Source organism: Trachypithecus francoisi, unplaced genomic scaffold, assembly GCF_009764315.1.
Source record: "Trachypithecus francoisi isolate TF-2019V2 unplaced genomic scaffold, Tfra_2.0 Lachesis_group18, whole genome shotgun sequence".
NCBI classification, from domain to species: Eukaryota; Metazoa; Chordata; class Mammalia; order Primates; family Cercopithecidae; genus Trachypithecus; species Trachypithecus francoisi.
The window spans coordinates 9,289,961-9,302,487 of NW_022681463.1; the positions used below are offsets into that span (position 1 = coordinate 9,289,961).

The 12,527-nt window shown below is 40.2% G+C and overlaps 1 long non-coding RNA gene across 1 annotated transcript in view; it reads left to right on the forward strand.

The window, feature by feature from the left end:
• Nucleotides 1-12,527, forward strand: part of LOC117063528 — a 130,070-nt gene that overhangs the window by 2,678 nt on the left and 114,865 nt on the right. Inside the window, exon 2 of the long non-coding RNA XR_004428974.1 lies at nt 7,082-7,141. This is a non-coding gene — a long non-coding RNA (uncharacterized LOC117063528). The remainder of the gene's footprint in view (nt 1-7,081; nt 7,142-12,527) is intronic.

A 12,527-nucleotide genomic window follows, 5' to 3' on the forward strand; every position in this document is an offset into this window, starting at 1 on the left:
TTTTATTCACTTACTATCTGTAAATATGGTCTACCTTAGTCTCATCTGCATAAGCATGCTTCATATGAATATACAATACTGTGCATCTCCTGACTGATGTTCATTTAGGGAGACTGAACACTTTGGCTGCATTGAGCATCCTTGTTCATACTATTCGTGCATGTGTAAGAATATACCTGTGGTATTCTAATAGTGGAATTGCCAGGACAGTGGGTATGAGCATATTGCATTTTGATATAAATTGCTGAGTTGCTCTATAAAATGTTTGCACCAATTTACAAAACTGGCACCAGTCAATGAGAGGGATTGTCTTCTGTATTCCTGCCACCATTTTTCACTGTTAGGTGAAAAATAGAATCCCATTGTTTTTGAAACTTACATTTCTTTACTACATGTGGAAATTAGAATTCAAAATTACCAGCTTATTTTGTTTGTGTTACTGCAAACTGGTGCCCATTTATTTGGTCTGCAAAAACATATGCAGTATTTAGATGATACAACGAGCCCCAGTGCTAATGCAAGCCTGTATACAGCACCGTAGGCATTTGGCTTGGACCTGTAGAACTGCTGGCTCCATCAGCTCCCTCAGTCATTTGGTAAACCTCATAGTAACAAGGTTCTGCATTTGATGTGATTGCACTTTCAAGACCCAACTACAGCATTGTGGTAGGCATTTATTGTTTAAAATTAAGGCTAGAAATTAAGTATTGTATTTGATTAAAATATTTATAAAATTTTTAATAAATATTACTGGTTTTTAAAAAAGCAGACACCATTTACTGTAATATCACTAGCCTATCTCATACACTATTATATATTCCTATATAATGTAGGAATAAATCCAACAAAAGTATTAACATTTGTTGGGATAACTTTTTAATGAAAGAAAACATAAAGCTTCATTGATCACCATTAAAAATGGCTTAATTAAATGGACAGCTATCTCCTATCTATTTAAGTTGGCTAGGTTCAATATTTTAAAGATATCAGATCTCCCAAATAGATTCGATGTAATCCAATAAGAATTCTAATAGGTTTTTGGTAGAACTCAAAATGTTAAATCCAAAGTTTACATAAAACTGGCCATTTGTATGTCTTATATAAAAGGGCCAAGAATAGCTAAGACATTCATGAAATGGAAGAATCAAGTGGGAAGACTTGGTCTAACAAATATCAAGAATTATTATGAAACTGAAGTAACAAAGGCAATGTAGTAAAAGAAAGGACAGATGTGAGCAGCTCAATGAAAAATCATATGCGTACATACTCGGAAGCAGCACTATGGACGTAAGGAGATGACTAGATTCCCAACAAACGGTGATAAGAACATTGAATACCTGCATAAGAAAAATGAAACTGACACTTACCTTACAACATAGCCAAAATTAGTTCCAGTTGGATTAAAAGAAAAAGTGTAATAAAGCCATAAAACATTCAGAATATAAGATAGAAGCATATCTTCATGTTCTCAAGGCAGGGAAGAATTTCCTAATCTCCTTAACAATTAAAGAAGAGATGATATTCATAATTACATCAAATTTAAGATATATTTTCATCAAAATAAACCTTACAAGGTTAAAAAATAGTAAAGAGAGATTATTACAAATTTATATCAACATCACTATTCAAACCTATATTCCTATTTATATAACCAAGAAAGGTTATTCACAGAACTTGCAAATCAATAAGAGAAAATCAATAAGATACAAATCAGTAAATGAAAGATAAGTCAATAGAATAATAGGTAAAAAACATAAATAAGCACCTTATAAAAGAGGATAGACATTTGGATATTAAATATGTAAACATTGTTAAATTTCATCTTTAAACAGAGAAAAGCACATTAAGACTACAATGAAATATATACTCAAAAGAGTGACTAAAATGAAAACACCGAGACTATCAAGTGCTAGCAAGGCAGCAAATCAACAGGAACTCTCAAGAAAACCTCTGAAAACAGGAATGTGCATTAGTTTCCTATTGCTGATGTAACAAATTACCACAAATGTAGTGACTTAAAACAATGCAAATTTATTCTCTTACAGTTGTGGAGGCTAGAAGTCAAGAATCATTTTCGCTTGGGCTAAAGTCAAGGTGTCAGCAGGTTTGTTCTGGAAATTCTGAGGTTGACTTGTTTTTCTTGAAGCTTCCTCTTACATTTTTAGCTTAATACTTTTATTCCCATTAACGAAAATAGTAATTAGACTCAAGAGAGGAGGTAAAAAAACTATGCGAACCGTTGAGAGCTGATTGTCCAATCTGGTATTCATTAAAGTATACAACGCCATTTTGATATAGTTAGGTAGAAATACAAATGAGGTATTTTGTGGTTTGTTGGTTACAAGAATAAAACAGGTCCCTATCATCATTTCCCTTTCAGAGGAAATCTGCAGGATAACTCAGGAGAAGGCTTTAACTGTGGAGTGCCCAGGTAACCAGTTTTTCATTTGGTTTAACAAGAAGATGCCAATAGCTCACTCAAATGCTCCTGCTAAGCATACATCAGTAGTTGAAATATGACATGCTACTGCAGGGTTTTCTGCAATAATTCCTTCATAGGTTATAGTAAAAGTTATTCCAAGAGGGGTAAGAAGGAAGCCACAATGTATGGACATTGCAACAAGTCAGCATCGGTAATTTCAACCAACGTAATTGGTGAGCCACATGCTGAGAATGTGTGATACTCCCCAAATGAAGAGATGTCACTAAAAAGAAAGAGATTAGCTTCTCAGAGTGCAGTATGGATGAGTTAAGATAGCCGGGGTCCTAGTGGTTGGCCAGGCAATGAAATCATAAATCGCAGTGCAATGGTTCCAAATGGTTTTGGCTAGAGAAGACGATACTGCCTGACCTTCTGGCCCTGACACTTAATTACTCTGTGAGTGAGCTTCCGGATTCTCCTTAGGCAGCCAACTTCAGAATGACAGGCCTGGACCCGGAGAAATGGTTACCCCAAACCTCTGCAGCTGATCCGTTCTGAGGAGAGGCACACGCTGACAGGGAACATTCCTGCCACTCCTATTTCTTGACTAAAGAAGGCATGTGATTGGGAGGTGGCAGGTTAAAGGGCAAGTTACATGCCTGCAGAATCAGTGTGATGCCTCACGAATGCTAGAGCAGAGTGAAGTCAAACACATAGGTAGAGGAAATAGCAAAAGATGCTGCTTTTGCTCAGGCTTGTTTCAGGGTTTAAGGATCTGGTGTGGAAACTGCCTGCAGAAAAGTTGGAGACCTTTGGCTCCAACATTCTGAAATTTCCATTCAGGTAGAAATGGTGATCTACACCATTATCAACAATGTGTTTATTTTGGCTCTGAAGCCTCTTATGTCAAAGCTAAGGAATTTAGAATGAGAGAACTACTTTCACAAGAAAAGACTAGGAAACTCACCTATTTCAAAATCTACCTAAGCCCTGGCTCAGATTTCATCTGGCCAATTATCCACAGGGCACTAAAAATGCAGACAGAGGATTTTATTTTCTTTGCTAAGATTGATATATTATTGATAAAATTGATATATTGTTGAACCGATTTGACAATCAATTCATGTAGGAAGCCTTATTTCTTTTAGTCCTGTAGGAAGTATTGAAAATATTTGAAGCTTTAAGGGATAGCAAAGAATAAACATACTGAAATTTCAACAGCCATAATTGTAGAAATACAGGCAAACTGAAATTCTACAAGTTGGAGAATTGTACTCATCCACAGATTAAAAATGAATTGGCAAGTATAGTTCAGTTGTTAAAAGAGGATAATATCGCAGTACTCAATATGAATAAAACATGTAGGGTGCATGTAGCCAGAGCCAAGCATGAATGCCAGGGTATTATTGATAACTAATGGCTGGCTGTTTATTGAATCTCCCATCTTTGGCACTTGGAACTTCTCTCTTGCTGTTTGCCTTGAATTTCCACATTGGATCTATTTACTTTTTTTGTTTTTTTCCAACTGAGGACTGAAAACTAATTTGTGCTTATATTAAAAAAGCTTCCAGTATTAAACTTAAAGTTAACTGCAAATGTACAAAGACTGTTCATCATTGCGTGTTTTCGTATGTCATATCCCATACAAAGTGTGTTTGGACAGAGGAGATGGTTCTTAGCTCTCAACTCGATATGCATGCTGTGTCTTTTTTTAATTTAATGAATTTTAAACTTATGACCATTCTTTGTGTGGCAGTTTCTATTGGTCTGTAGATTGCTATCTGTCTGAATATTTATCCTTTCCAGCAAGTTTTGTCTACTAAATAAAAATAGGCAAATTCCTACCCAATGTGATTTAAGAATCCAACAGGCAACAGCCCCTGCTTGGAACTAGGCCAGCCATCCACAACCATCTCCAGCCACAACCTCTAAGGAGCATATTCCATGTACCAATCACTATGCCTATCCTTGTAGGACACACATGTGCGTTCCAATGCAAACTCCTAGGCCTCCTTCCTTCCTGAGAGTCACTTGACTAAGAGACGATGTCCCAACTTCCTATTTTATCTATGTCCTCATTTGTGAAACATTTGAGCTGATTTTCCTCTTTTCTTTATTTTTATAGAAAGGAGGTCTCACTGTGTTGCCCAGGCTTCTCTCAAACTTCTGATGTCAAATGATTTTCCCGCCCCAGTCACTGGAAGCACTAGAATTACAGGCATGAGCCACTGCGTCTGGCCTGATTTTCCTCTTTGTGGGTTGACCAGGAGGAAAAATAACTGCCTCATCCAGCATTTACTCAAACAAGAGGAGATTTACGGCTTGCTATAAGAGGGGCAAGGTGTATCTCAGACATGGGTGTGAGCCCACCAGCTCAGCTTGAATCCTCTCTCTCTGGCTCTGCGGCAGTCCTCAGTTCGGCACCCAGCTGAGAGTAGAATCCAGGGAAGGCCTGACCTGCTGGTGAGGCGATGTGCAGAAGAAGTCCCTGTCTTTGGCCACACACACTCGTTTGTTTACTCAGAGGCGAAGGCAGTTTTCCGTTTCTATAGTAATGGCACCTGCAGTCCCCACAGCTCATGCACTGTGGAGCCAAACTGCATCCCTAAATGTCTAACTTCAGAGCCCTGGCTGCCTCATAACTCTTCCCTCTGCTGTTCCTCTGAGGCCGTAAAAGGATTTTTGGTATTCAAACGTTTCTCATTGTGGAGTCTTGGTCCAAAGGAAATATCTGTCAGGGAAGATATAGAATCAGGCCTTTTCGGTTGCATCTTGAATACTGGAGGCCTGACCCTCTAGGCATCTCTATTTGTTTTTCGCCAGGGAGGTTTCTGGGTAGGGACCTGAGTGTGGCTATAGGGTGTGTGCTGCACATCTGTAGGGGGCGCTACTGGCTTCATAAACATGAGAACTGGCACTTGGAATTACTACGTGCAGCCCAGTCAGCTACAGCAGGGGGCCTGTGTGGACTCCAGCTCCCAAACCACTCTTCTGACTATGCAAGGATCACAGATGGAACTTTATCATAAATACGTTAACTCCAGTTTACACCTTCTCAGTGTTTAGCAGAAGGGAGCTAGGTCTTAGGAGGTCAAGGGTGTGGGACAGATAGCTGGAGGAAGGGCTGGGGAAGAGATGTGAGTCTGTCTAGTGTTAGAGAAAGGAGCCATCAGGGAGACATCACAAAGCAGCTCTCTCTCCTTCAACGTTTTCCCCATGCAATCCTTCTCTAGGAGCTTGGGCTGGCAAGGGGTAGCCTGCCGCTCCTTGATTCCTTTATAATCACAATTCCAGATTTAGACACCAGCCCAGAGAAAGAGCTAGGAAAGCCCCAGCTCCCTAAGGCCCAAAGGTGGTCAAGAAAGAATTATGAAGAGGTTTAATTTTTAAAAATAATGATATGATCTTGCTGCTTTAATAAACAGAATTTTGTGAAGTTCTAAAACAAGAAGAAACAACAAATAATTGTTTTTCTGCTTCACCCTGCCTCAACTGAAAAAGAAATGCTTTAAAAATAAGCCCATTTCCTGATCAGTTTTGGTTCTGGGTCCCTGTGATGTCAATCCTCCCATACACCCATGGGCGGTATTGAATGGCAGTGAGTCTTAGGCTCTGAAATTCTCTGGTTTCTAATGTATTCACATGACATCAATCTGTTACACAGATGATATTGAACCTATTTAAGTGTTTGATTCTTTATTTTTAAAAGTCATTTAAAGCTAGTCTTGAATAGCTAGAATTCATTCCGGATTTTCTTAAAATCTTTCCGGATTTAATAGCGCAATTTGTATTTCATGCCAGCCCACCCAAGGTGTTAGCAGAGATGGAATCTCTGATACAGTGTAGTTTTTAATGGCCTGTTATATTATTCTTTTCTATTAGACTCTATAAATACTGCAATGCATTTGCAAATAGAACGCCAGTTGAATAAAACCATGGGTTTGACTGAATATAATATTATTTCTTAAGAAATAATAATGTGAAAAATACAAAATAAATGCAGTTAATACTTCAAATACCTTTTATATGACAGCCAAGCAAAACTTAATTAAAGTTAATCATAAACGCTTAAAATACCATCTATTTTATTTGATCATTTTGGTACAGTATGTGTCGGGGACCTATCTATATGGAAACTGTTCTATAAGCCAATTGTATTTTACTGCTTAATTATATAGCTTGAAAAGCAATAGTGTGAGAATAAAATATTTTAAAAAGATGTGGAACAGGCATAAGTGTTCTTATTTGACTTGCAGACTTGGATGCTGCTTTCACAAAGATTTGCTTTTTATACGGTATTACGGTATTAATCAGTTACTATAAAGGCAGAATGGTTAATAAATCCATCCTGCCAAAATCGAGAGCTTGGTTTTTGCAAACATACCAGTGACATTTTGGTTGGACTGGGATATAAGGTGTCTGGAGGATTAACTGTACATACCGTTGAGAAAGGCATCATCTATGCCCTTTAATTTATGTTAACAGGAGTTTTAGTGCCTTTTTATGAACCTCTTTCCATTGTCAATATTTAGGTTCACACTGTCTTCTAAGGCTACAAATACTTTGGATGCAAATTAAGCATTGAGTTGTGTATTAATTAATTTTGCTCTAATATAAGTCCATTTAATTTGATGCTTTCCTCTTGCTCTCTCATCACAGAATGAGAAACGCGCTGAGGAGGAAGAGAAACAAGTAACCCTCTTCTGCCCTGGACTTCAGGTAGGGAGCTCCAAACCTGAGCACACACTGTCAGAGTAGCTGGAGAGGGGAATAAAGGTGAGACTACCTTACAGGAAGCCCGATTCTAAGAACTGAACCTAAATTTGAAAATAACTCTCTTAATTTTATATTATTTTTAAAAGAACTGTCCCTGAAACTGTGATCACATATTCCCAAAACATCTGAGCATATTGTGATACCTAAAAACAAAAGCATTTGTTATCTTCTATGCCAGGTTTTAGACTTAAAAATCTGATATTCAAAAGAGAGTTTTCTGAAAAAACTTTCCAACACAGCAAAAACAATAACTCAATAGCACACACACACAGAAACAAAAGAAAGAAATTGCAGACTATAAAAGGAATTTGCTTTTACTAGCATAGAAGTGAGAAAAATAGGGAGTAGAAAAAAATTTACTAAATTTTTACTCTACCTAATTTAGTTCTTATAAACAATTTCTTTCCACCAAAAAAGAATGCAATGAAGGTTTTCCAACTCATTCTTTTGTTCCAGAGATTTATTGCTGTGAAAACGTTAGCTCTCATCTGATTTAGTGTCTGGGTGATGGTGTCCTCTGGTAGAAAGAGGAATCCCTTGACAAGTCCAGGCAGTCTTGGCCCCTGGAGGTCTTCCAATAATTAGAGTCAAGCAAATCCCTGGAGGAAACCAGTAAGTCTGAGAAGCATTCCTCTTGTCTCTCTGTCGTTCTCTGCGCACTTGGAGTTATTCTGATCAAGCCACTCTGCGTCTCAAGAACTCAGCTTGCTAAGCTGTTGAAACTAAGGTAGAGATAATTGACGAGAGATGAAAGGGCCTGGATGCTGGGCTGGAAGTACTGGGGGTGTGAGCAGTTCTGAGCTGTGAGCTGCAGTATCATGTAAGTCAGACAGGCAGTGTAAACACGGTGATTACGGGACTGCGCTTTTAGGTGAGTAGACTATGTGGGAGTAAATTCCAGGCTGCTTTTCAATTGAACAAACAACATTTTCAGGTTCCTGCTGTTTCATTTGATTCATTTCTACTGCCAGGCTCTAGCGATATAAAATCGTATGAAAGTGCCCATTTTGCAATGTTCTGGAATTATGTCTTGCAGCCTAAGAGCCCAGCCAGTCTGCCCAGTCTCGTCGTTTGATCACACAAATTCAGCTGTGCCATAGAATAACTGCTCTTCAATTAGGAACGCTGTCAATACAAATGATTCTTCCAGAAACCCTGGGGCAGATTGGTCATCTGTTGAACACCCTTGCAGAGTCACTGCCTACTCATCCCAAAAGGGATGGTCAGAAGTTACTGATCCCAGTAACTTCAAGACCTGCATAATGGCTGAATCTGCCTCTCCTAATCTGTCTTTCTGTTCCCTTCCAAAGGTAACCTCTACCCTGTGAGGCCAGCCTTGGGCCTGCTGGAGTTATCCGTGACTTTAGGTCATTGCTCATATATGACATTTATTCCCCATCAAGGGTTTTATTTATTTTACTATTTAGCTATTTCCTAGGATTAAGGTGGTGATTTACCCTATATTAAGCTGTGAAAGTTTTTATTATTTTAGTCAACACATTAAACCTAGAGAGACATCTAAATTTTATGACTCTAATTAGAAATGAATTCCTAGAATTTTTCTCTAAATCATCTGAGAAGGTGGTATCCCACTAACCCTAACACAAGGGGACACGTACACAGGGGACTGAGCATAGCAGATTGGACGTTACCTTGAATTTTCTTTGAAGTCCTGGATCTCTTTGGGGAGGACTGGTAGATGTCCCTATGAGTTCATGGATGTAATGCTCTCAGAACAGTGCCTGTGGCCTAGTAAACACCTAGTGTTAGCCCTTATTTTTTCTTCACTTTTCACTGTTCTCCTGTAAAGACAGAGCTGGACATCTTTTGAGTCTTACTAATAACCAACGTGAGTGGAGAGGTGAGAAGACTCCACTCCACTGCTAACTGAGGTGCTAAATGAGAAGATAACGCTATGTCACCTGACTGTACGTCACTGCCCTCTGAATTCTGTTGATTCATGGATTACGGAGAAAGGAGATGAACACACTCCTCCCCACTTTCTGGGAGCCCAGTCTGGCCACATGTCCAGCTGTGAGCAAGTGGTGGATGTCCTCAGCCTGTACGTGTTGATGTTTCGCACGTGCTGAGATTCAGAGACAGCAGGGCACCCCTCCTACGGCCAATTCCCAGGGAAGGATAGGATTGAGATTTCCTTTTTAGCCACTGGTGAGACCAAGGTTAACTTGAAAAATGATCCAAGATGCACAAAAAATTGAAAACACACTGGCAGGACCAAGTGGCTCACTACTGTAATCCCAGCACTTTAGGAGGTCGAGGCAGGCAGATCACCTGAGGTCAGGAGTTCCAGATCAGCCTAACATGGTGAAACCCTGTTTCTACTAAGAATACAAAAATTAGCCAGGTGTAGTGGCAGGCGCCTGTAATCCCAGCTACTCGGGAGGCTGAGGCAGGAAAATCGCTTGAACCCAGAAGGCAGAGGTTATAGTGAGCTGAGATCAGACCACTGCCCTTCAGCCTGGGCAACAAAGCAAGACTCCGTCTGGAAAAAAAAAAAAGAAAAGAGGAAAAAGAAAATATACCAAAAAAATATGTCAAGCAATGTTTTCATGTAAACCCTGATTTACTTCAGGCACTTATCTGAAGTGTTGGGTGTACATCATTTGTGAAACTTTTTAATGGTAATATGGTCATTGGCCAAAACACCAAGATACCAAATTTCTTTGGGCCACTGAAATATGAATGGGCCTTGTCTACATGTCCTCTTGTGGCTCTTGTTGTCCATGCTCTCCTTGAGGTCAAAGGTGAGCAGGCTTCAAGCCTCCACTCAAAGGAAGGCTCCTTCAGGGTTCCCCACAGGCTCCCCTCATAACTGGATACAATAACTCTGACTTGGCACAGTCTGGGTCCTTGTCCCTGTTGGCATTCCAGCTCAGTGACTTTTGGAACCACACACAACATCCATACATCTCTAGTGTGCTCTGTCCACTGCCTCTGCGAGCCTTCCTGAATGAGATTGCTCACATCATGTGTTCTGATGCTTTGGAAAGCCTAACAACTGCTTTACAAAGATGCAAAAGCAAACATCAACACACAATACCACGTGTAGTAGCCCATCTTCACACTGCTGGAAAGAAATACCTGAGACTGGGCCATTTATTTAAGAAACAGAAGAAATTGGCTCACAGTTCTGCAGGCTGTACAGGAAGCATAGCAGCTTCTGCTTCTGGGGAGGTCTCAGGAAGCTTCCAGTCATGGCAGAAGCCAAAGCGGGAGTGAGCCCTTTCCATGGCCAGGGCAGGAGAAAGAAGAGATCTCATGAGAACTCACCATAAACAACTAGATCTCACGGGAGCTCACTCACTACACAGCACCTGGGGGATGATGATAAACCATCCATGAGGGATGCCCCTCCATGATACAATCACCTCCCGCCAGGTCCCACCTTCAACACTGGGGATTACATTTCAACATGAGATTTGGGTGACGACACAGATCCAAACCATATCACCATGGGCCCGGAATGTTGTCTCATGTTAAGGTATTACACCTTTGTGGCCTTGGGAAAGAAAGAACCATAGATAGGTCATTTGTAACTTTCCTGCATGGAGTTACAAATAATTGGGTTGCTTGTATTCCGAAGCTTCTCAATCACTTCTCATATGGTTTGTCTGTGTCCCCACCCAAATGTCATCTTGAATTGTATTTCTATGTGTTGTGGGAAGGACCTGGTGGGAGATAATTGAATGATGGGAGGGTAGATTCCCCTATATTGTTCTCATGGTAGTGAATAAGTCTCACAAGATCTGATGGTTTTATAAGTGCTTCTCCCTTTCCCTTGACTCTCATTCTCTCTTGCCTGTCAGCATGTGAGATGTGCTTTTATCCTTTTGCCATGATTGTGAGGCCTCCTCAGCCATGTGTAACTATGAGTCGATTAAACCGCTTTTTCTTTATAAATTACCAAGTTTCGGGTATGGGGTCGGAGCCCCCACAAAGAGACCCCATTGGGGCACTGCCTACTGGAGCTGTGAGAAGAGGGCCACCATCCTCCAGACTCCAGAATGGTAGATCCACCCACAGTTTGCACCATGCACCTGGAAAAGCCACAAGTACTCAGTGCTATCCTGTGAAAGCAGCCAGGAGTGGGGCTATACCCTGCACCCCCACAGGGGCAGAGCTGTCCAAGACCATGGGAACCTACCTCTTGCGTCAGTGTGATCTGGATGTGAGACATGGAGTCAAAGGAGACCATTTTGGAACTTTAAGGCTTAATGACTGCCCTCTTGGATTTTGGACTTGCACGGGACCTGCAGCCCTTTTGTTTTGGACAATTTCTCCTATTTGGAATGGGTGTATTTACCCAATGCCTCTACCTCCATTGTACCTAGGAAGTAACTAACTTGCTTTTGATTTTGTAGGCTCATAGGTGGAAGAGACTTGCCTTGTCTCAGATGAGACTTTGGACTGTGGACTTTTGAGTTAATGTTGAAATGAATAAAGACTTTGGGGGACTGTTGGGAAGGCATGACTGGTTTTGAAATGTGAGGACATAAGATTGGAGAGGGGCCGGGGTGAAATGATATGGTTTGGCTGTGTCCCCACCCAAATCTCACCTTGAATTGCAGCTCCCATAATTCCCAAGTGTTGTGGGAGGGGCCCTGTGGGAGATAATTGAATCATGGGAGTGGATTCCCCCATATTGTTCTCATGGTAGTGGTAAGTGTCATGAAATCTGACTGCTGTATAAGGAGTTTCCCTTATACAGAGAAAAAAGGCCTCAGGCATTTATTTAATCCTAAATGTTCTTAGGCTCAGTCTCAACCTATTTGTACAAATTAATATATTGATATATGTCTGACGATTACTAGTCTATGCTCCTTGGGCATGGTGCTTTCAGGACTATGTAGAGATTAAGAACTGGAGCATAGAGTCTACTCTTCTCACCACTTTTTCACTGTGTGGCTCCAGACAAGTTACTTAACCTCTGTGTGCCTCAGTTCCCACCGCTGTAGAATGGGAATAATTGTGTTACCTATTTCACATGTGTGTTGTGAAGTTTCATTGAGGTTCAGGAAAAGCATTTTTATTTGTGCCTAGTACAGAGCAAACTCTCAGTGTATGACAGCTAATTATTTTTACTTGACTTTAATTATTAACTCTCCGAATTCTTACTTTGAGCTGTCATCAAAATGCAAATGCGATGACAAATATATTACAGTTTCTTTATTTTGAGAAAATAGAAGTAATGATGCCCATTACGATTAGCTAGAATATGAGGCTATGCTTTATTTATTTATTTATTTATTTATTTATTTATTTGAGATGGAGTCTTGCTCTGTCGCCCAGGCTGGAACTCAGCAGCATG